General features: G+C 33.6%; 1 protein-coding gene and 1 long non-coding RNA gene across 3 annotated transcripts in view; one reads left to right on the plus strand and one right to left on the minus strand.

Moving 5' to 3' along the window:
* Positions 1 to 10,244, minus strand: part of LOC141513250 (uncharacterized) — an 83,919-nt gene extending 73,675 nt beyond the window's left edge. The window contains exons 1-2 of the long non-coding RNA XR_012475746.1: positions 10,170 to 10,244; positions 3,498 to 3,582 (exon numbers count right to left, since the gene is read on the minus strand). This is a non-coding gene — a long non-coding RNA (uncharacterized LOC141513250). The remainder of the gene's footprint in view (positions 1 to 3,497; positions 3,583 to 10,169) is intronic.
* The window catches only part of PLD5 (phospholipase D family member 5), a 397,224-nt gene that overhangs the window by 100,941 nt on the left and 270,425 nt on the right, over positions 1 to 25,858 (plus strand). The gene's annotated exons all lie outside the window — the stretch shown is intronic.

The raw sequence follows: 25,858 nt of genomic DNA on the forward strand, positions 1-25,858 counted from the left end.
TTCTGTTGAAATATATATTCATGTATGAAGATATAAAACTTCAGTGCCATCAATCTGTCTTTATATTCTTTCATTTTAACATTCTGAATCATGTTTTCATATATATATATATATGAATATATTGCCATTTTCTCCCATAACCACATTTGTATTATAATAAGAGTGCTAAAATATAGTTTTATTTAATCTGATCATATTCCATGTCGAATTTTTCTAACTTATTCTTTTTTTTTTAACAAGGCAATGGGGGTTAAGTGATTTGCCCAGGGTTACACAGGTAATTATTAAGTGTCTAAGGCTGGATTTGAACTCAGGTCCTCCTGACTCCAGGGCCAGTGCTCTATCCACTGCACCACCTAGCTGCCCCTAACTTTTTCTTTATAACAAATGTTGACAAACTCAGAGGATTTTAAATGATTTTTCTCCAAAATATTCATCATTTGTATGCTAATATGAAATTATTCAAGTGTTCCATGAAATGATTATTATTTTTTTGTAACCTTGGGATGTGATATTCTGCTGCTTTATTCAAGGAGAACCTTTGTACCATCTTTTGATATAGCTGTAGTTTTATTTTTGCTTTTATTTACAGTAAAAAAATGTCAATGTTGATATTCTGTTGTATGCTAACTTTTTAATCATTGGAAAAGGATTTCAGGTATAGAATATTAACAGCTAAGTTACTCCTTAAAGATCATTCAAAAAGTTTATTTTTATGAGTATCTTCAGATTCTTTTCCTCCGGCTCTCCTTCTGTGGGTATAGAGTTCATGTAGGGAGTGCAATGAAAGCTATTTATTTTTTAAAGAACTTTTGTCAGTCCCTCTTAATGCTAGTGCTTTATCTTTGATATCATCTTTAATTTGTCATATATATATATATATATATATATATCTTATACAGTGCTTGTGTGTACTATCCTATTATACTGTAAATTCTTTGGTAATGGGGACTTTTTTTCTTTCTTTGTATCTCCAGTTCTTAATATAGTGCCTGAGACATAGTAGGTATTTAATAAATGTTTGTTGACTTGGCTCCGTTATATAAAGAAATAATGTTTTCTCAGCATACTTTTGAAATTCCAGAGTCACCCCTTTATGATGATATGATTGAGTAGGACTTCTGCATTTTGTATAAATTAAATTAGTAAGGATTTGTTTTAAAAAATAGTGAATACACTTCTGAATAGATGAAAAATAATTCCAAGGACTTTAATATGCTTGATTGATACCTTGTATGTAAAATTATTATTAAAGTATTTTGACAATTTGAAGAAAGTTAATATTCCATTCATATATCTTTCTCTGGAAGTTAAGAATAAAGCATTTTGGGGATATTTCATGCTGTTGTTCATTTCTCAAACAAGATGTATAATTCAGGTCTTCTGTTTTTTTTTTATTTTTGTTGTAAATATGGCACAAAATCTTTTATCACTTTATTCAATTTCAGATTCAACTCAAAAATGGTTTTCATGTCAGTGAAAGTTAGATATTTACTTTAGTTAAGACTCTGATAGCCCTTGGAAGAGTTATGGACTTATAATCTACTAAAGACAGCAAGATCCTAGCTCAGTGAAATGTTATACACCCCCCCCCCATGCCATAGGCTCAGTGGAGTTCAATCTTTCATAGATTCCCTTTTGGTTTGCTGTATTTATAATGGGAAGTCAAGAGGAATATTATTTCTTCTTAACAATAACGAAAATTTAAACTTTTCAGTTAGTCTCCCAAATCACAAAAGATCTTTGACCTTACTTTCTGAAATCTCTGACAGTAAATAAAAGCTTTTTCTTCCACAAATTCTTGCTTAGAGATCTATCCTTGACTGGAATATAGGATTAAATCTTCTATAGACTGCAACATAGCTTTGTTCATTAGTAGAATTTTTGGAAGCCTGTTTGAGTAAAATACAGGATTTGAAATGAGAGCAAAGAATTGAGTAGCATCAAAACAACTAAGCAGAAGCATCTCTATGGAAGAAAGGAAGGTTTTAAACAATACAAGTCAAGGAAATAGAAAACATTTCTTTGTGATTCTTTGATGGAAATGATGAAGGAAATGATCTTGTCAAGATTTTGATCAAAAATATCTCTGGTCATCAAATATCAAGAAGAAATAAAGAAAACTATTGCTGAATTGCTGAGTCACAAAGATATTTTCAAGGATAATGAGCTTCATAAAAGCAACCAAAAAAAATCCTGCTCTATAATTAATGTAGGAGGGGGCAAAGATATCAGTTGTATGAAAGCTAACTTACATTTTTTGACACACTTTGGGCAAAGGGTCCAGCAGCATATTATGAATTTGAGGAGTGCTAAGGAGAAAAATAACTGGTCTGCATGTCAATGAGCCCTGGATGAAGACTTTGTTCTTGTTGTTCATTTCTTTCAGTTATGTCTGACTCTTAATGACCTCATTTGGAGTTTTCTCAGCAAAGGTACTAGAGTAGCTTGCTATTTCCTTCTCCAGCTCAATTTTGCAGTTGTGTAAACTGGCAAACAGGATTAAGTGACATGCCCAGGATTACACAGCTATAATTTTTTGAAGCCACATTTGAACTCATATCTTCTTGACTTAAAGACTAGCATACCACCTATTTGTCTGCTAAGTATAGAAGTAATTTATTTGTAATGACTGAAGGTTTCTTTCATTCCTGGAATATCTATTTCACTGACCTGATATAGAACCTGAATGGCCAATTTAGAAAAACTCCTTTGAGTGAAGCCATAATTTCTGGAAAAAAATAAATATGATTATATGACAACCAATCACATAGTCATTCTAAATAGACTCATCCTTCACCTGGTAGATGGTCACCTCCCTGTGAGCCAGTATGGCTTCAGAAAGGGTTGAGGAATAATTAATGAGGTGTTTGCTGCCCAACAACTCCAGGAAAAATGCCAGGAACAGAACAGAGGTCTGTATAAAACATTGGTAGATCTGACCAAGACCTTTGATACCATCACTCATGAAGATTTATGGAAAATGTTGTCAAAATTTGGTTGCCTGGAGAAGTTCATCAATATTGTCTGTCAGTTCCATGATGTCATGCATGCCCTGCTCCTGGATGGCAGATGATGCTCTCAAGATTTCCCAGTCACCAATGGAGTAAAACAAGGATGTGCCCTTGCTCCCATACTTTTTAGCATGATGTTTTCAGCCATGTTATCAAATGCCATCACTGAAAATGAACATGACTTCAAGGTCAGCTACCACACTCATGCTAAATTTTCAACTTGAAAAGGCTACAAGTCAAGGGCAAAGTGGAAGAAGTATTGGTGCATGATCTTCTGTTTGCAGATGATTGTTCATTCAATGAAGCCTCTGAAGCTGAGATGCAACAAAGTATAGATCGATTCTCTGCTGCTTGTACTAATTTTGGTCTAATAATTAACAACAAGAAAACATAGTTGTACAGCTAGCACAACATCATCCACGTGTGAAAACACCAATTACAGCAAATAGAGAAGTTTTGAGTACTGTGGACAAGTTCACTTACTTTGGCAGTGTCTTTTCCAAAGAAGTACATATTGACAATGAAGTTGACACATGCATTACCAGAGCACCTCAGTATTTAGGAGACTCTAAAGGATGGGAGAGAAGAGGTATTAGACTGAAAATCATACATACATACCATACATCTACAGAACCATTGTGCTGACCTCATTGCTATATGACTGTGAAACCTGGACAGTCTACTAGTGCCATGCCAGGACACTGAATTGCTTCCATTTAAATTGTATTAGGAAGATTATGAAGATTACTTGGTGGGAGAACATACCAGACACTGAGGTCCATTGACAAGTTAGAGACCTAGCATTCCAACATTACTGCAGAGAGTGCAACTATGATGGATTGGACAGATTGTTAGAATTCCAGACATACACTTGCCAAAAAAAACAATTTTATGGAGAATTCAAACAAGACAAGTGCTCACAAAAGGGTCAGAAGAAGCAATACCAGGACACTCTGAAAGTGTCATTGAAGAACTTTAGAACTGTTTGTACAGCATGGGATAAACTGGCACAGGATCGCCAAGCATGACATGCCCTGACCAGCGAGGGTGCTGCATTCTTTGAGGAAGGCAGAATTGAAGCAGCTCAAAGGAATCATGACATCAGTAAGTTTAAAGTACCCACCCCAGGTGTTCACATGGACTATTTCTGCCCAACCTGTGGAACAGCACGCTGAGCTCATATTGGTTAGCCACAGTCAGACACACTGTAATTTGTTTCAAACGTAGTGATGTCATTTTGGTCTTTTTCAATAACAAGGGACAAGAACCAAAGGGTGACATATAGGCCTATAAAGTATAGTAGTCCTGACCTGGCAGAGGAAAGTCATATAGGAAATGGAAAGCAAAAGGTTTGATTCATGGGATACTATATTGACATTTTTAGACCTTTGATACCAAGATCAAAAATATGCATAAGGCCCATGAAGGCTGACAATATCTATAGACAATAGAGGGAACAAAAGAGAAATATTATTTTATAGTTTTTCCTATCAGTTCTGTCTAGACAGTTGCTTTTATAGCAAGATTATCCTGGGTACAAGTTCATGTTTATAAAATAGAGCAAGTCACCTTGCTGGGAGTACTACTACCTTGCTTACCTATGGCCTAGGTCACTCATTGGCTCTGAGGGTTGTATTCATTCTCATTCTGACTACATATCTTTATAACTAGCCTTATGCATAATTTAGTCATGCAGTATATTTATTAAGCACTTCAGTAGTCTACACACTGAAAATACAAAGACAAATATGAAACAATCCTCGTCCTGACTAAGCTTAAATGTAGACACTGTTCAAAAGATTGATCAAGTGTTTTGAGATTTGGAAAAAACAAATTCCCTTTCCTTTAAGTAAGTCAGTCAGCCCTAAAGGATTTTGTTCTTCTTCATAATGCAACATTGACTCCTAATTGTGAACAGAGAGGCTGGGAAAAAAAGATTTGAAGGCTGCCTCACTGTCATAGTTCTTGAACACTCATAGCAGCTTGGAGCTGCAAGCCCATGGTACCAGAGTTGGGAAACACTAAAATTACAGAAGAATTTAAATGTTCAGTAGTAGAAGCTTTCACAGGGTAGTGAGCCCTGTGTACTGGAGTTTTTCAAATGGAACTTGGATTACAAGCTGTCAGGGATGCTTCAGAAGGTATTGTTGCAGGGTTGGGAGGATGGACTTAGATGACCTCTAAGATCCCTCCCAACTCTCTTTCTTTGATTCTACAGCCATTTTAAAACAATGCCATCTAGGTAGCATTACATGACATCACTAAGTCCTTAAAATAAGGGGGAGAAATGATAAGATAGACAAGTGAAGATATGGAGGGTGTACCAAAGACAAACTGCCTGCTTCACTATTTTATTCAATGCCAACTCTTGTCTCTTTCCATGCTTATATCTTACTCATTCATTTAAAAATCAAAACTATGGATTATTTCAATGACTTAGTAAATAAAAGCACTTTTAAGGCTTAAAATAATCCTAGTTGATTTGAACATCAGAAATCTTTTTCTGTTGAATTAAGTTGATGGAAATTTAACTTGTTTATTGGGAAAGATTCAAAGTCTCTTCAAACTTATAGATGTGGAAGGTAGAATTCAAAGCCAAATGCTGTAGCAGGTAGAATTCAGAATACTAAATGACACTTCTCCCAACCAGTGATCAATTTACTGATGAATATTCAGTTCATCTTCATTTTAGAAGGAGAAAATTACAAATGCAGATAAAGACTCTTGGGAAATCTATTATTCCACTACTTTAGGGATTTGGAATTTCATCATTGTGAGCACTCTGACCTACTTCTTCATAAATTCATGGCAGTGAATGGGAAGGCAGTGACTTGGAGAGAACTATAGCTGACAGCATTTTGAGTAAACCCATAGCCATGGAGGGAAAAAGGGTAATAGTAGCTCAAGAAGTTCTTAATGTAATGGGAATTACACAACAGGAAAAAAACGGCTGCCAAAACCTATATCTAGCTATTGTTAGCTCCCCTTCTTGGATTTTACTGAAAAATACTAGTTTTTATTCTTCTGTCTCTGACAGCTCTTCCCATTTCCAACTTCTCCCACTATTTTGATATTTTTTTTGTCTTACTTCTGGTATGGGCTTGATATTCCACATGCCTGACCTCCATCTAAGCTGAAATGTTCTTTTTCTTCCTCCTATCTTTCTGAGAATTCCTTTCCATAATGCAGATCACTCTTTAGCAACAACTTAGTAAAGTATAACTTCATAAGAGTTATGACCATCAAATGTCTGATGAAAGACCTATTCACACTTGCTAGGCTAGTCATGGCCTTCCATAATATATACTCAATCTGTGTTGGTGCCAACATCCAAACTTTGAAATCTAGTAATATCTACCAGTGTTTGCATAATCTTAAAGAACCCTGTGTTACCTCCATATGAGATTGAAAGAAACACTTTAGTATATTATGTAGGTAACCTGTTAAAGACTGCTAAAGAGATCTTTCAGGGTTTTTTAAATTTTATCAATATTCAAAATAAGACATGATTTTGAAAGGTAAGAATTCCTAAATGGCAACAACTTATTTCTATTAAAAAAAATGTGAGATTCCTGATTTTGTGGTATTGCCACCAACAAGGAAATAGGAGAAATGGTAGAGAGGGATATCCCTGGGCAGGAAGAATATTACCATTGGCTGTGCCCATCTCATTGTCTAGGCTGCTTGAGTCTTGAATGTGATGGAAGTTATTAAAAAATTCTTTCCTGTTGAGGATTGCTAAACTTTATTAGCTGCCTTTCTACTGTCTCCTGTGGTCCTAAGGACTGTACCATGCAGTGTTCACACTGATATCTTAAGTACTTAAATAACCTAGGGAAATTTCAAAATTATCATTTCACTTATTGCTATTCTCTTAGGATTTCTGGAACTCTCCTTCTCCCTTGCATCAGAAGAATGCTTTTTTCCTTGATTATCTGCCTTAATTAGAATGTGAGCTCCCTGAGAGCAGAAATTATCCATTTTTTTATTTGTATCTGTAGTACTTGATGCAACATTTACCACAAGTAGGCCCCTTAAAGCTAAATACTATAAATACTGTGAAGATTGATGCCTAGGAGGTCATGAATCTGTCTATATTATTTTCTACTATAAAATTTAAGTTTTTCTGGTAACCTTTAGATTTTGAAGAGATGGCTCATTTTTAGACACATTAAGAAAGAAAATTATAGGTAATTAATGTGCTTTGACATGGGAAAATATATCATAGATGTCTATAATTCCTCCTACTGGGGTTAATGCTTTCTCTATTCTCACACTAAAAATGACTTTTGTCTTAATTTTCAATATTTTTAAATTTTTATTTCTTAGTGTTTTAGACAAAAAGGTTTATTTACTCAACATTTTATGATATCCTTTCTACTAGATGATATGGAGAAGTTGAGGGGGTCCAAATTTTATTTTTAATATTTGTAATTCATTTTGCTTCTGAGAAAAAATAGTGAAGAAAATTACAAATAGTGAATTGTGAATCAGTGTGATTATTCTATTATCTAAAAACTCAGAAATGACTATTTAAAATTATGAGTCATCAGCCTTGCTTAAATGAATTTAAATCTGCTTTTTATAAAGAAAGACTAATCCCTGTGGCTGAAGTTTTTGTAAGAACAGTGAGAATTTCTTGGTATAGGAAATTACTTTTTTGTACTGCTGGCAGTACTAATAGGTCAGGCTGTCCTTGACCCCTCATATAGAAATCTTAACTTGTAATGTTTTCTTAACCTTTCTATAGTGGTACAATAAACATCTTGACATCATCAGGGATTTAGTTTATTACTTTCTGGTACTTGTAGTCAAAGATCTGACCCACTTTGCCAAAACATCTTTTTAGCGTTCAATAAAATACCACTTTTAAAAGAGGCAAGTTTCCTTTCATATACATAAAATTGTAAATGAACTCAGTTTTATTGGAACATAAACAAGTGTATTAATTTGTTGTAGACCTCCAGATTGAAGCCAGAGTAGTAGTGTTTGATTTTTGCTTTACTCGTTGGAAGAATACTTCTCTTCCTTTCCTCCCCATTGGTTAAAAAGAATTCACTTACAATTTCTCTTGTTTCCTTGAATGTTTAAAATGGAAAATGGGATGACTTCCTCACTCTTTGCCTCTTCTTTCTTCTTAAGTTTACTACTTATATTTTTCACTTCTAATGAATGTTGAATAACACATGCATTTTTAAAGAAAAACGTCTAATTTGTAAAGTGAAAATATATACATAGTAGAATGGAGAAATTTACAAATACAGTGATTATTTGGGAGAGAAACAATGAAGTATGGAAAGTATTATAAGATCAATCAACTAACAAACTTGTATTAAATTCCTTCTTTATGTTAGATGCTGTGCTTGGTGTTAGCAATACAAATGTGAACAATGAAGTATTCTTACTCTTAAGAAGCTTACATTTTAAAGTCCCATACTCTCTGGTCTTCCCTTTTTTCTTGTTAGTTGCTGAATCCTTTAAAGTCATATTGAAAACAACACTTCAGGAATCCTTTCCTGATCTTCCCCATAGATATGACTTTTATCTCTTAGATCTCTGTTAACGCTTTGTAAACATCTCAAACAAGTGTTATATAATCTTATTTAGTTGGAATAATGAATGCAATGAAATGATCCCATTGATCCCATTGAATAGGCATGGTACATTTACATTGGAATAAAATCAAAGATCAATTTAGCATTAATCATTACTCCTAATAGTGTGGATTTGAATACATGGGGTCATTTAGAGGATTAATTGCTTGTTTAACAATTAACTTAGTTGTTTAGCTATATGTTATACCTCCCTCAGGAATGTAAGCTTCATGAAGACAGGGTAATATGTTATCTACAATTTATACATCTTGCAGGCTAGCACAGTATTTTTTACAAATTATACAGTGAATGCTTATTGAATTTATCTGAATTATTAATCTAGAGAACTCTGGAAGATGTATCTAGCACAAAGTATTATTCTTTTATCCCACTTAATGAGTTATGGACCCCTTTGACATTCTGTTAAAAAAAAAACCATAGAGCCTTTTCTCAGAATATTGAAATGTAACTATCATTTTTTTTAAATTTACAACCCAGGTAAAAAATTCCCGATTTTTCTGTGTCATGAACTCCTTTGGCATCTGGTAAAAACCATTGAACCAACCCTTTCTCAGAATATTGTTTTAAAATATATAAAATAAAACAATTATATCAGAATGGACCTATCAGGTTTTTTTTAAGTTCATAGATCCCAGGTTAAAAACTCCTGATTTGAGGGAATATTAACCTATACCTTGTTTCTGAACTGGTTCAGAGGTTCAGTGGTGGGCTGCTTAAATATCTATCTCTGTCCTTCACTTTTGAGGAGTAGAATTGAAAGGAAAATTCTTTGTTTTGATTTTTGAAGAAAAATTCAGGAGAAAGAAAATTTAGTTTATTTAAAAAGCACATCAATGTAGCTGCACCTTGATAAGCTGATCACTGAAGATTAGCAAGGGGGGTCAAGAAGGGACCAGCTTTTATTGATAACTTTACTAATAAGATAAAGACAGTTCAGATAAGTCCACATCAGAAAAATGGAATGAGTCATTGCATTTTAATCCCTCTCCAAGGTCACAAGTACATGAGACAGTCATATATAAACAAGTAGCAGGAGATGAATAATCCATAATAGAAAACTTCAGCCTAGGTGACCCGTCCCCCAACAATGATTGACAAGAAGATATGAGAATGATGGTTCAGTAACCACAGCACCACTTTCAGTAGAATGAGAACTCAGAAACCCCAGAGGGCTAGCTAGCTTCTTGGAGAAGGGGGGGGGGAGAGAATAGAAAGAGTTAATTGCAACAGTCCTTTTCTTTATGGCATATAATGATATATAAAAAACTTAAATGTGTTAAAAAAAATTTGGAGTAATTTTTTTCCCTAGTCCTTCATCAAATTATTCCACTGAAGTCTTATTCTAATGGTTCTGTGTGATAGCAAAGTGACATATGACTTTGAAGGCCAGCAAAGTATGAACCCTGGCAGGTTCTATCAAAATTGAAATACTTCAGGTGGTGGTCCAGGGACAGATAGTCTGTTGTCTGGGGACCAGGCTATCTAAGTGTAAAGAAGCTTTTAACTAAAATGTTGGCCACCAAATACTAAAGGGTCATACCTTGTTGTTGTTGCTGTTGTTCAGTCATATGTGACTCTTTGAAATCCCCTTTGAGGTTTTCTTGGCATAGACACTAGAGAAGAAGGGGAAAAGGTGGATCACAAATTAAAAATGTTTTTTTTCAAAAAATCATTCAAAAATTTGTAAGATCAGATAATTATATGCATCAAATATAAATATTTGGTTCAGAATTATAAAAATGCAATTGTATCATTCACCCTTTGCACAAATCAGGCAATTTGAGTGGCTGGAATATATTGAATTCTTTTTTCTAATCAATGTTTTATTTTTCTAGGTCCATGTTATGAAAGTATTTTTAACATTCATATGCATATTTTAAGTTAAATAATTTCCTTCCACTCTCCTCTTAGTGGTGAATAGTCAGGTGAATATTGTACATGCACATTTGTGTTTAACATATTTATAGATTAAGTCATTTTTTCGTATAAGGAATTAGGATTAAGAGAAAGAAATAGGAAAGAAATAATAAGAGAAATGTTTAAAAAGTGAATGTAGTATTAATTCAGGTTTTGTAGGGTCCTTTTGGTTTGGTTTTGTTTTGGTTTTCTATGTCTGGAAGGGGTAGCATTGTCCATAACCGATCTCCTAGGGTTTATCCTAGCTCTCTGAACTGCTAAGAGGAGCTGCATCCTTCAAGATTGATCAACTCACAATGTTGTTAATGTGTACAATATTCTCTTGGTTCTACTCCCTTGCTCATCATCAGTTCCTGTAATTCATTCCATGCTTCTCTAGAGTCTGACCATTCATGTTTCTTTCAAAACCATAGTATTCCATAACATTCATATACCTTAACTTAGTCATCCCCAATTGATGGATATCCTATCAATTTCCAATTCTTGGCCACTACAAAAAGAGCTGCTATGAATATTTTGGACCATGTGGGACTTTTCCCCTTCTTTGTTATTTCTTCTGGATATAGACCTAGTATTGGAATTCCTGGGTCAAAGGGTAGAATCAGTTTTATTGTGTTTTGGGCATAGTTCATATTGCTCTCCAGAATCATTGGATCAGTTTACAACTCCACCAACAATGCATTAATGTCCCTATCCTCCCACAGCCTCTCCAATAGACAATACTGAATTTCTTAAATAAATCAGCATGACAATTTGCTAACATATCAAAACAGATTTATAAGTAATAAACAGGTTCCTTCCCTTTCTAGAACTGGAACCTGAGATGAAAAATGAAATAGAGGAACACCAGAAATTTAAATGATGATGGAATTAATGCCAATTTTAAAGATATCTTATCCTTAGTCTACACAGTTACTTTAAAAAATATCAAATTCATAACCAAAAGGGCTTATTCTGCAAATTAGATTATCAGAGATTCTTTAAATTCTCCCTTCAGCTTGCTGCTAATTTCCTATGATGTGACCTATACTGGCACAGCCTATACTGGACTGTACTCTACTATCACCCTTACAGGACAGACCTTTCTTGTTAACCTTTTAAGTTGTCCTGGGCTGGAAAATTATTTCACTCCATACTTTTGTGGGTTCTTCTAATTCAGGATTTGTTTCAAGGCATTATTTAAAGCAATTTAGAAGAGAACTGGGAAAAACTGAGAACAATTCCTATCTTTTCTTTGCAATCTTGGTTCCTCCCACACTTATACTCTTTTATGACTTGGAAGGTATTTGACTTTGAATCATGACTTAAAAATAGGTATAGGCAATGGAAGTATCCAAAGTGTCTGGTCTTCCATCCAGTGTTAGGTCAGGAATACCCTGCAATCTCTTTCATGCCATTGCCAGGTTCCCTTACTGATTCTGGCTTGAGAGCTCCCAAAGCCATTGCTGTTTTTGTCTTTATCACCTAGTTCTACCAGTGGTGTTTTATCTATGTGAGTTCTGAGCCAGCCTTCTTCTCTTTTCAGAAATTTCTTTCTGATCTCCTATGCTGTCTTCAGCTGGAAGACTGGTCTCACTATGACCTTTTCATGGCTTTGCCACTCCAGAATTTGATTTGCAGCAGGGAAATGTTAGGAAAGTTTGTTTGAGTGCTTTCTCTAGTCCTCCATCTTGGCTCTACCCTCAGAAGTCTCTCCCCTACTACTGCTAGAGGTAGAATGTTTAAAGCTAAATTGGGTAAGTTTTATTTTTATTAAAAAAAATTGGGACAGCTAGGTGGTGCAGTGGATAGAGCACTGAACCTGGAGTCAGGAGGACCTGAGTTCAAATGTGACCTCAGACAATTAATAATTACCTAGCTGTGTGATCTTGGGCAAGTCACTTAACCCCATTGACTTGCAAAAATAAAAAATAAAATAACATTGGTCCATTCTGTGGAAATTTGAGAGCATTAAAAATACGATGACAGTTATTAGAGAAAGAAGATAAATAAATTTCTGTTGAATAATGTCAGTTGAAGACATATTCAAATGTCTTTCATACCCTATTGACACCATGATAGAAAACCCTATGGTAGAGACTGTGTAAATTTTGAAACTTTTAGCCAAAATAAATATGTTACCAATTCATAGGGTAAAAATCAAAGCAATGTCATCAATATCATTTACCAGAAATCTTAAGATTTTGCCAAAATATTACATGATTATTTCTTTTGATATATATTAAAAGAACTGAACTTCAAAACATTTTTGTTTTCCTTTTTCAAAATAGTACTTTATTTTTTCTACTCATATATAAAAATGTTTTAACATTCATTTTTAAAAATTTATGAGTTCCAATTTTCTTCCTCCTTTTCTCACCTTCCTCATCCTTAATATAGTAAGAAACTTGATGTGTTAAATATGTACAGTCATATAAAACATTTCCATATTAGTCATGTTGTAAAAGAAAAACTAGACCAAAAGAAAAAAATACAACAAAAGTAAAGTTAAAATTGTATGCTTTGATCTGCATTCAGATTCTATCAGTTTTTTTCTCTGAATGTGGATAGCATTTTTCATTGAGTCATTTGGAATTGCCTTGCATCTTTGTATTATTGAGAATAGCTAAGTCATTCATAGTTGATCATTGTACAATGTTGCTGTTATTTATTTTGTACAATGCTTTCCTGGTTCTGTTCACTTTATTTTGCATCAGCTCATGTAAGCCTTTCCAGGTTTTTTTTTTCTGAAAGCTGCCTGTACATCATTTCTTTTCACACAATACTATTCCATTACATTCACATACCACAACTAGGTCAGCCCTTCCCCATTTGATAGACATTCTCTCAATTCCATTTCTTTTCCACCACAAAAATAACCTGTTATAATTTTTGTATAAGTAGGTTTTTTACCTTTTAAAAAAATCTTTTTGGGATATGGTCTTCATAGTATTATTACTATATTCAAGGTATACACAGTTTGCTTTCCCATTGGACATTTTCCAAATTGATCTCCAGCAGCTCTACCAGCAGTTTAATAGTTCCCCAATTTTCCCACATCCCCTCCAATGTTTATCATTTTCCTTTTCTGTCATTTTGCTCAATCTAATAAGTGTAAGATTTTTGCCTTAGAGTTGTTTTATTTTGTATTTCTCTAATGAAGGGGAATTTAGAGCATTTTTTCATATGACTATGGAAGTCTTTGATTTCTTCATCTGAAAATTGCCTGTTAATATACTTGGATTATTTATTGATCAGAGAATTACTTGTATTCTTATAAATTTGATCAGTTCTTCATATAAATATAAATATATATATATGTATTTGAGAAATGAGAACTTTATCAGTCACCTGTTTTGAGTTTTTCATATTTTTGATTTCTTTCTAATCTTGATTATAATAATTTTGTATAATGCTTTTTTTATTTAATAAAACCAAAATTATCTATCCTAGATATTATAATGTTCTCTATCTTTTGTTTGGTCATAAATTCATCTCTTCTGAATAGGTCTGACAGATACAAATATTCCTTACTCTTTTGATTTGTTTATGGAATCACCCTTTATGTCTAAATAATTTACCCTTTTTGACCTAATATTTTAATATGGTTCAAGATGTTCATCTGCACCTATATTTTACCATACTATTTTCCAATTTTCCCAGCAGCTTTTGTCAAATGGTGAATTCTTATCCCAAAAGTTGAACATGAAAACTTTTTAAACTAATTCCTTGGTAAAAAGTGTCCTGAAATAATCGAAATATCAAGGCAATTTCATCAATTCTCATATGCTTTTATTAGAGTTTTATTCATGTCTTCAGAACTATTAATGTTATATTATAGCTCTAATTGATCCATAGTAATACTCATTGGATTAGGCCATGCTAGGAAGTAATGATGGTAGAAAGTATTGAAATACTTCATTTCAACTTGTATAGCTTACTGAGAGAAGGAAGTCACTAGTTCTCTCTTATTCACATGACCACCCAAGAGAAAACAATTTGTTCTATGTTTGACATAAATTCATAACTTCCCTTATTCATTTAACAAATATTGAGAATCTATCATATGAAAAGTACTGTCTTAATGAATCATCTGAAGATCTTATTACTTTTTTAAATTTTTATTTAAGGCAGTGGGATTAAGTGACTTGCCTAAGGTCATACAATTAGGAAATTATTAAGTGTCTGAGGTCAAATTTGAATTCGGGTCCTCCTGACTCCATTGCACCACCTAGCTGCCTCTGAACATCTTATTTCTGAAAAAAGATAATTATGCTTTTCTTCTTGTGTAATTCTCTATGATTCCTATAAGATCAATCTATTATTCCTAGGGCAAATTATTTTTAGTTCTTTTTATCATAATGATGATGGATTTGTACTCATACATATACCACCCCTGTCCATTAGGAAATATTATGTGCATTTTTGAGAAAATTTGGGATCAGGGATTAGAGTAGACCAAAATCAGATAATAGACTTACAATCAGATGACCTACATTTCAACCAGCTTTTCTATCTGTATGACTTTTAACAAATCAATTTTCTTTTAGAGGCTTCAGTTTCTTCTTTAAAATAAATTAATTGAAATAGATAATTATTAATACCTCTTCCAGTTATAAATCTGGGTGAATGAGATGGGAAGTACCTTATGGCCTAAACAGCAATAAATCCTAACTTCATAGTTACATTGTCCTACGCACTGAATTAAATCATTTTTTTCTTTGTATTCCCAATGCCAGTAATCTTGTCATTGCCTAAAAGGATGGAGAATGAGTGACTTGAAGAAACCAGACTGACTTGCCTCTCTTTAAACATATCTGTTAATATTAATACTTTTAACTTAAAATAAATTAGGATGATATCTGTTTAAAATTTTTCATCTTCATCTGAAATATTTATATGCTATTCATCTTCTGGCCAAAGTGGCTACAATATTGTACACCAAATATTTTAAAATAAATACTATTCTAGGAGAAGCTAGGTGTTGCAGTGGATAGAGCACCAGTCCTGGAGTTAGGAGGACCCGAGTTCAAATGTGGCCTCAGATACTTAACAATTTCCTAACTGTGTGACCCCAGGCAAATAACTTATACCCATTGCCTTGCAAAAAAGCAAAATAAATAATTAAATGTTATTCTTGCCATACTTGCTATAGTATTCTTCTCAAGTAAATCTTAATCAAGGATTTTACAAATCTATGTCAAAAGTGTTCTTTGTAGCTCTTCAGTCATGGGAGCAGGTTCTTCTATTTCGTGTTTGTTCTTCTATCCTGTGTCATTGTGGTACCAACTTCAGAGATCTTTTTTCTGACTTGGGCTGCCTGAGGAAGTAATGACTTTTTCTTCACTGAGAGGTCTTCAGGCAGAGCTGTAATGGTCATTGTCTTTTGAGACCCTGAAACATACGATAGTTTATTTGGTCAGTTGTAAAAGGTACTGAGGCACTGAAAGGATAAATGATTTGCCTAGGGTCACAGAGACAGTAAGTGTCAGAGGAACAATTTGAATCCATTTCTTCCTGACAATATTTCATCTACCACAGAAGGTTTACACCTCAGTGTTCTCGAAAGGATTCATTTTCTGATACAGACTGTTTTTTATTTAGAATGACCTCTTCAGTCTCTTCCAACTCTAGATATCTAGGATTTTCCACTTATGCATATTTAGTGTGAATATCAGGGATTGAATTTTTTAAAAAATGAATATTCTGGATTTTCCATCCAAATAATTTAACCTTCCAGTTCAGACATTTTTCTAACCAGTGGTGTTAAATTTTACCAATAAAAGAGCCATTACGCTATACATAAGGATCCCTGCAGACCATATATTGACTTTAAAAAACCCATAAATTGACATTATTTGCATTTTATAAGATTTTTATATATTTTGCTAAGTTTTTTCTACTATTTCCTAATATACCTTTGGTTATTCTGAGAAGTGTTATACTACTTTGAGTCTCATGTTTGATACCTTTTCTGTAAATGATATTTTGACCATTTTAGAGATGGAATTTGGCTACTTCCCCTAAAAAGCTGTCTATACATCTTTCTATATTAGCCTTCACCCATGCCATTTAATTCAGATAGCATTTCTTCATTCTCTATGTGGTTTCATGGTTTTAAAAAATTATTAACATGAGCTAAAAAAAAGAATACTTAAGAGATATTGATCACTTTATATAGTTATACTAGAAACAAAAGAAAATATATTAAGATTCATTCCAAAAGAGGAAATTATATCCTCCTTATCATCATTGTTTTTTTACTTAAATTCATCATATTTATTTCATTGCATTGATGTGCCATCATATACTAGTATTTGTTGAACTCCATGGCAATGATTCATCTACCTTACTTTTCTTTTGCTGCTTCTGCAAAATTTGTTTTGCAACTTTCCAGGTCTGAGAAATATTTGAAAGTCATGGTACTCTCTGTGATAGATAAGTTGTACTTAATATAGTCTTTTATATTTCAAACAACAATTCATTAAATTAATTAAATAATTAAATTAATTATTTCTTGATTACAGATGTAATGGTTCTGTTCTCAAATGTAAGATGGCAACTGCTCACATATATAAAAATTGAAACAGAATTCATTGACAGGCAGCACTAATTAAAATAAAAGAAGAATAATTGAATTTGAAGAAATTATTAGAGTTTGCATTGGAAGTATAAACATTGCATGCAATAGTCTTTGAGCTTCCTTATGATTATTAGTCAAGAATTAGCTTTAGCTAAAGCATCTCATTCTCTTCATCCCCCAAACTCCACCATTCTAAAGATCCCTGCCAATAAAGATATGGGTTAATATTGAATCCTTCAGGATGACCCTTAACCCTCACCTTCCCAGGATACAGTGATTACAAAGTACATCCTGGGGAGAAGTACCAGGAAGAAACTGAAATTGTTTCTGGGACAGATTGAAGTGAACCAAAGGAATAAACTTCTAGTGCCTTCCCTCCCTTTTTTACTTTCCTATTTGTCTTGTATATCGCTTGTTTGTATTAGTTAATTTGCTTTCCTTCTAGATTAGATTGCATCTCTTTTTGTATCCCTAGCACTTAGGTCAGTGACAGTAACATAGCTGGTGCTTAATGAATGCTTATTGACTGACTTACAACTGGTAATTGATTGACTGTGGGCAGATCACTTAATTTCTATGAGCTAAAGAAATAATCATAATAATCTAACCACAAATATCTCAGAACTGATAAGAAGATCACAGAAGTGAATATGCTTTCAAAAGTGCATAGTATCAGTAGAAGGGGACATCAATAGAGTTTACTATAACTACATCCTTTTAAGGAAGGGGCTAATTACTCCAATTTACTATACAAATTGTAATGATACAATATATGTGTCTTAATTTTAAAAATTTCCACATTTTATATTGTTTCCCATGCAAAGAACTGCGTGCATTTGTGTTTAAATTTGCTTTTTTTTGACTTGGCAAAGAAAAATCCCTTTCTTTAAATTAGTATTTTTTAACTTGCCAAGTGAAATAAAAACAGAGCTCAAAAGCATGCAATTACTATAATTTTCAAGGTTACCACCATCTTTCTGGATAAAGATCATAAATTCCTTTATTACATTTTGAAGCAAAATGTAATTTGTTGAAATATGATATTGTTATGTTTTCAATACCAGCATAATTGAATTTACCACTTGGCCAGGCAAGTAACTTTTTCCGTATAGATATAAACTGCATTGAAAGATCTAGATTAAATGTAATTTGATAATGACTCAAATTTAGTTTTTACTTAATGGGTTGGACTCAATCATTGAGTTTCTGATTATAATCATAGTTATATATTTTATGTTAAAAAAAAAAGAAGAGGAGTCTTTCACCCCATTATGATTCCATGAAAACTGGGATGGATGGTTTAAATTGGTTTCTGAATGATCAGAAGTGCTATTCAGAATTTGAAAATGAATGATAACCTCATACCATTTATCTGAGTTGTGAGATTGGATTGCCTTTATTTGGGCAATCTTTTTGCTTTTTGGTGAGGTAGATTTATAATGGAGATTGAAAAAAGTAATATTATGACCTTGTGTTACTGATGACATTTTTCCCAAGGCAGTGTTCTCATTAATTAGTTTTTAAGTGACCTGCAAAGCCTTATTTCCTTCTTTTCTGCAAATTAAGATTCTCTTTAAAATTAATTGCTCATTTGAATAGACTTTACTTTTGTATTATAAAAATCAAAGTGTCATCTCCAATACACTTAATTGCCCATATTCATCATTATGTGGTCATTTTTAATCATGAACTTTAAAATTTTTATTTATTTGATATTTTATTTTTCTCCAGTTATATAAAAATAATTTTAACATGTTTTTAAAACTTTGAGTTTCAAATTCTCTCCTTTCCTTCCTTCCTATTTCCTCCATCTCCCATGGAGAAAGCAAACAACTTATATGTTATAAATATGCAATCATGCAAAATATTTCCATATTAGTCATGTGATAGAAAACATACCCCCCCCAAAAAAAACTTCAAGAAAAATAAAGTTAAAAAAGTATACTTCAATCTGTATTCTGAAAACCATAAACTCTTTCTCTGGAGATGGATAACATTCTTCATTCTAAGTTCTTCACAGCTGTCTTCAGTCATTGGATTGCTGAAAAAAGCTAAGTCATTCACTGCTGATCCTCTACAATATTGCTATTACTTTGTATATAGTACAAATTTCACTTCACATCAGCTCAAGTAAATCTTATCAGGTTTTTCTGAGAGGATTTTATTGCATTCCATCATAATCATATACCAAAATTTGTTCAGTCATTCCCCAACTGATAGGTATCCCTTCAATTTCCAGTGCCAAGTAATTAGGAAAAAACTGTTATAAATAGCCTTTTATATAAATAGATTCTTTCCATTTTTGCTATCTCTTTTGGGATGCAGACCTGATAGTGGCATTTTGAAGTCAGGGATATACAGGGTTTGGTAAACTTTTGGGCATAGATACAAATTGCCATACAAAATGGTTGAATCAGTTCCTAACTCAACCAAATGTATATCATTTTTTTCCTACATTCCCTCCAATATTTGATATTTTCATTTTCTGTCTTATTACCAGTCTGGTAGGCATAAAGTAAAGCCTCAGAATTGCTTTAAGTTGCATTTCCTCCAATGAATAATGAGTTAGAGGGGTGGCTAGGTGGCACAGTGGATAAAGCACCAGCCCTGGAGTCAGGAGTACCTTGGTTCAAATCAGGTCTCAGACACTTAATAATTACCCAGCTGTGTGGCCTTGGGCAAGCCACTTGACCCCATTTGCCTTGCAAAAAACCTAAAAAAAAAATAATGAGTTAGAACATATGACTATGGATAGAATTAGTAACCTCATCTGAAAACTGTTCATATCTTTGGATTATTTATGAATTGGGGAAAAGAAATTGTTTTTATAAATTTGATTTAATTCTTTATATTTTTGAGAAATGAGACCTTTTTCACAGAAATTTGTTTAAATTTTTTTTCAAATTTACCATTGCTAATTATTTTCCTGGTTTATTCTATTCTTTCTACTTTCACCCAGTCTTTCCTCAAAAGTGTTTTGCATCTGACTACCTCCTCTCACAATTTTTCCACCCTTCTAACCCTCTCTTGTTTCCTTATCTCCTGCCACTCCTACTTTTCTAAAGGGTAAGATAAATTTCTATACCCATTGGAGTATGTTTGTATTCCCTCTTTGAGCCAGTTCTAATGAGAGTAAAGTTCAAGCACTCCCTCTTAAATACCCTGCTTCTACTCCATTGCAAAAGCTTTTTCCTTGCCTCTTTTATGTGAGATAATTTAGGGAATTCTACCTCTCCTTTTCTCTTTTCCCCAGTACATTCCTCTTACCTCTTAATTTTATCTTTTTAGATACCATTCCTTCCTGTTCAACTCTACTTTGTCCTCTATCTAAATATACTTCTTCTAACTGCCCTAATAATGAGCAAGTTCATTTGAATTACTAGTATCATTTTCCAATGTAGGAATATAATGAGCTTAACTTTATTATGTCCCTTTTGATTTCCTTTTCCTATTAACCTTTTTAATGTTTCTCTTGAGTCTTGTATTTGAAAGTCATATTTTTTTGTTCAACTCTAGACTTTATATAAGGGAAATTTGAAAGTTCCCTATTTCATTGAATGTCCATCTTTTCCCTTGAAAGAATATGATCAGTTTTGCTGGGTAGTTGATTCTTGGTAATAATCTATCCCTTTTGTTTTCCAAAATGTCATACTCCAAACCCTATGATCTTTCAATGTGGAATGCTAAATCTTGCATTATCTTGACTGTGGCCTTACAATATCTGAAATGTTTATCTCTGACTGCTTGAAATATTTTCATTTTGAACTGGGACCTTTGAAATTTAGCTATAATATTTTTGAGAGTTTTCACTTTGGAATCTCTTTCAGGATATAATTGGTGAATACTTCTGATTTCTATTTTGACCCACTGATTCTAGAATATTATGGCAGCTTTTCTAGTTAATTTCTTGAAAGATAATGTCTGTACTTTTTTTAAATCATAGCTTTCCAGTAATTCTGAATCTGTTTTCCAGAATAGTTGTTTTTCCAATAAGATATTTCACATTTCTTCCATTTTTTCATTCTTTTAATTTTCCTTATTGTTTCTTTTTATTTATTTTTTTAATTTTCCAAGACAATGGGGTGAAGTGACTTGCCCAAGGTCACACAGCTAGTTAAGTATTAAGTGTCTGAGTTCAAATTTGAACTCAGGTCCTTCTAACTCCTGGGCCAGTGCTCTATCCATTGCAGCACCTAGCTGCCACTCATTATTTCTTGATGTCTCATGGAGCCATTAGCTTCTATTTTCTCAATTATAATTTTTAAGGAATTATTTTCTTCAATGACTTTTGTTCCTCTTTTTGCATTTGACCTATTCTGCTTCTTCTCATTGGCTTTTTTGTATGTTTATTATCAGTTAGTCTAGTCTGTTTTTTAAGTTGCTGTTTTCTTCAGTATTTTTTGTGTCTCCTTTGCCAAGTTGTTGATATTTTTATGATTTTATCTAATCACTCTCATATTTCTTCCCTCTTACTTGATTTCCAAAATATCTCTTGAGCTATTCTATGGCCTGAGGCCAATTCATATATTTTTTTTCCCTTGGGGGCTTTGAATGTAGAAGCTTTGACTTTATCTTCTTCCTAATGTTTTGATCTTCTTACCACCATCATAACTTTCTAAGATCAGGTTTTGCTTTATTTTTTCCTGTTGTTTGCTCATTTTTCCAATCTGTTCCTTGATTTTAAAATTAAGATAGGACTCTGCTTCTAGGTTTAAGGGCACACTGTCCCAAGATTCAAGGATTTTGTGCAATTGTTAGATACTTCTGGAGACCTGCAGGTTTTCAGTTCTTTCAAGGTGGTATGATCTAAGGAGAGATATTTGTTTTTCTACTCTGGAACTGTGAGGAGGGTCCTCACTCCTATGAGGCCACAAGCTCTTGTCTGCTACTATGCCTCCTTGCCCTGAGACTTGCAACCAGGGCTGTGACTTGAATTTGTGTATGGTCTCAATGACAGATTTCTGCTAGCAAAGAGACCCCTGTAATCTCCTTTTGACAATTTTTGTCCCCCCTTACCATTTGTGGGCTGAGAGCTCCTCTAGCAGCTGTTGTTCTATTGTTTCAGTGGCCCCTAAGCCTGCTCCTGGTTTACTGGGGTCACAGACCTTTCCTGCCAATTTTCTAAGTTGTCCTGGGCTGGAAAATTATTTCAATCCATCTTCTTTATGGATTCTGCCACTCTAGAATTTGTTTAGAATCATTATTTAAAGGGTATTTGGAAGGATTTGGGGTAGAGCTCAGATGAATCCCTGCCTTTACTCTGCCATCTTGTTAGGGGTAGAATTTAATCGTGAGCTTTTTATTTTTGCAAGGCAATAGAGTTAAGTGACTTGCCCAAGGTCACACAGGTAATTATTAAGTGTCTGAAGTTGGTTTTGAACTCAGATCCTCTTGACTACAGGACTGGTGCTCTATCCACTGCCCCACCTAGCTGCCCCAATGAACTTTGTAAAGACAGAAAATAAAGTGAGCTAGCAAGTTCTGACCAATGTGTTTTTCCCCCTAAATTTTCATTCTTAGAAGGAAGACATAGAGGGAAGAAGGAAGTTACACTCTGGTATCAATCTGGTATCACTCTGGTGTTGTTTAGCACTTAGGGTTGAGTACCTCTCCTTAGAATAGAACTCTTTTTTTTCTTTTTTTTAGGTTTTTGCAAGGCAATGGGGTTAAATGGCTTGCCCAGGGCCACACAGTTAGGTAATTATTAAATGTTTGAGGCTCGATTTGAACTCATGTATTTCTGACTCTAGGGCCAGTGCTCTATCCACTGCGTCACATAGCTGCCCCATAGAATTCTTTTTTAATGTAATTAAGTTCAATTAATACTGAGCTACATGAAATGACTGTTCTTCATAATGAGATTATATAAATCTTGAGAACTTGGAGTCTAGACACTATTTTAGAAAAATTTGTCAGACCTGAAAGAGATCTTCTGTATCATCTAGTCCATATATGTATTTGGGGGGAAATGTACATTAATACATATATACATATATACATCTGCATATATCTAGTTCATCTCTTTCCTGAGCTTTAATCCCACACCATCATTTACCTAGTGCACATTTAAACCCCTTTATCTGAGAGACATCTCAAAGATTTTCAAAACAAAGTTCATTATAATTCACCAAAACTTGCCAGCTTCCAAATTTCCCAGTTTCTTTTGAAGACATCCTTTGAGGCTCTCATATTGATAACCTTGGCATTATTTTCAACTCCTTGCCAAATATTTGCATTTCTATTTCCACAATATCTACTGCAACTAACCCCTTCCTTTTATTAACGCAACTAGCACACTCTACAACTCTAAATCAACTCTACATAGTCTTTCACCTAAATTATTGCCACAGTCTAATTGGTCTCCTTGTTTTATATTTAACTACTTCAGACCATCCTACATACGGCTGACAAAGATATCAAAAGCAAATTTTACAGTGTGACTCTTTTAGATTATCAAATCAAGTGACTTATGAGTGATCTTTGGGAATACAACCAATAATGAACTCCTCTAGTTGGTTTTTAAAGCCTTTAATATGGCCTCATCCCATGTTTTTAGCCTCTCTATACTGTACCATCTTGCACTCTTCGGTAGAATCAAATGTGCTTTCTTTTAGTCTCATGTGACATGTGATTTGAACTCACATCCTCCTGACTCCAGGACTGGTGTTCTATCTACTGCCCCACCTAGCTGCCCCAAAGAACTTTTTAAAGAAAGAAAATAAATTGAATCAGCATGTTCTGACCCATGTATTTCCCCCCCCTAAATTTTCATTCTTAGAAGGAGGACATAGAGGAAAGAAGGTCTTTACCCTGAAAGTCTCTCATTCCTGGCATGTATTCTCCCCTTTTAATATCTACCTCATAGAATCTCTCTCTCTTTTCTTTTAAAATGCAGTTTAAGGACCAGGAGCAATTAGGTGGTGCAGTGGCCTTGGAGTCAGGAGGACAGGAGTTCCAGTCTGGCATCTGATACTTGTCACTTATTAGCTTGTGTGATCTTGGACAAGTCACTTAACCCTGATTTCCTTGAATCCAAGACCATCTACAGTTATCCTGATTTATATCTGGCCACTGGACCCAGATAGTTCTGGATGAGAAAGATCCTGGTAACTTAGCACAGCATCCCCTCACTCAAATCCAATTCATGCGCTTCTCATGGTATCACTTCTATGATGTCATGGTCTTCTTCAAGAATGAAGGACAAACATTATTAGTTTAAGGACCATATTTTAAATGACACTTCTCTTGCTTTTCCCAAACTGAAAGCATTCATCCCCCCAAACTATCTTGTGTTTGCATATATATGTGTATGTATACACATATATTTGTATTTACTTACTTTAACTTCATATTATATATTTATATATGTGCTTCTTGTCACCCAATTGAATACAAATTCATTTTGAATGGAAATTGCTTTATTCTTTGCACTTATATCCTCTCTGCCTAGCATTTAATAAAGGTTTATTGATTCATTCCAGACTATAAGGTTAAATCTTATAGTTATGACACTCAGTCATAACTTTCTTTGAGATTCTGGAACTGTTAGAAAATAAATATTTTTTATTTTATTTTTACTTTTTAAAAGGAACTACCAATAAAATAATTGTGTGAGTGAAATAATTTTCTTCATTAAAATACTTTGAACTAAGAAATAGAAAAAGACAAAAATTGGCATGTGGTAGGTAGATTACATTTAGGTTTATTTATCATTGTCTTTTGCATCAAAAAATGAGATACAAAGTGCAAAGTCTCTTGGAAAGATAATGCATTAGGCAAATGTTTAGTCTTAGTAAAACTAAAAGTAATTATATCTTTAGGGTTTTGCTTTCTAGGGACTGATTTGAAAAAGTGTTATCAATTTTTTTCTTCCCCAAATCCTGTATTCCCTATATTTCCACATGTTGTTTACAATTACATATGTAAATGTATACTTATACATGTGTGCATCTTTATTTATTATTACTTTGTAATATGTTCTTAAAAGAAGAGCAATCGTTTTGTGATGGCAAATAATTGGAAATTGAGGGGATATCCATCAATTAGGGAATGGCTGAACAAGTTGTGGTATATGTCAGGCAGATTTCAGAAAAACCTGGAAAGACTTACATGAACTGAAACTGAGCAAAGTAAGCAGAACCAGCAGAACATTGCACAGCAACATTGTGTGATGATAAGCTTTGATGTACTTGGCTATTCAGCAATACAAAGATCCAAGACTATTTCAAAAGACTTCTAATGGAAAATGCTACCCACATTCAGAGAAAGAACTATGAAGTCTGACTGCACATTTAAGTATATCATTTTTACTTTTTAAATTTTTTTCCTTTTGTTCTGATTCTTGTTTCACAACATGACCAGTATCAAAATGTTTAATATAATTATACGTGCATTGCATTGGTCATCAGATTACTATCTTTTATGGAGAAATGGGAGGGAAGAGAAGGAAGGGAAAAATAGGAATTCAGAACCTTATAAAATGTTTGTGGAAACTCTCTTCACACGTAGATGGAAAAAATACTATTAAGTGAAAAAATAAATAAGAAGAGCAGTAATAATAATAATATCCTTACTTCTGTTTCAGATGTAATTATCAGAGGAGGTTCTTTGTTTAAGTCATAGTGAAGAAGAGGAAAGTAACAAGGGGAAGGATTTGGCATGGAATGAAGTCATTATCTGAAATGAATTTTGGTGGAAGGGGTGAGAGAGGAAGAATAGAAACTAATATACAAAGGAAGACAGTGGCAATT

The sequence above is a fragment of the Macrotis lagotis genome, chromosome 2, assembly GCF_037893015.1.
Source record: "Macrotis lagotis isolate mMagLag1 chromosome 2, bilby.v1.9.chrom.fasta, whole genome shotgun sequence".
In the NCBI taxonomy this organism is placed as follows: Eukaryota; Metazoa; Chordata; class Mammalia; order Peramelemorphia; family Peramelidae; genus Macrotis; species Macrotis lagotis.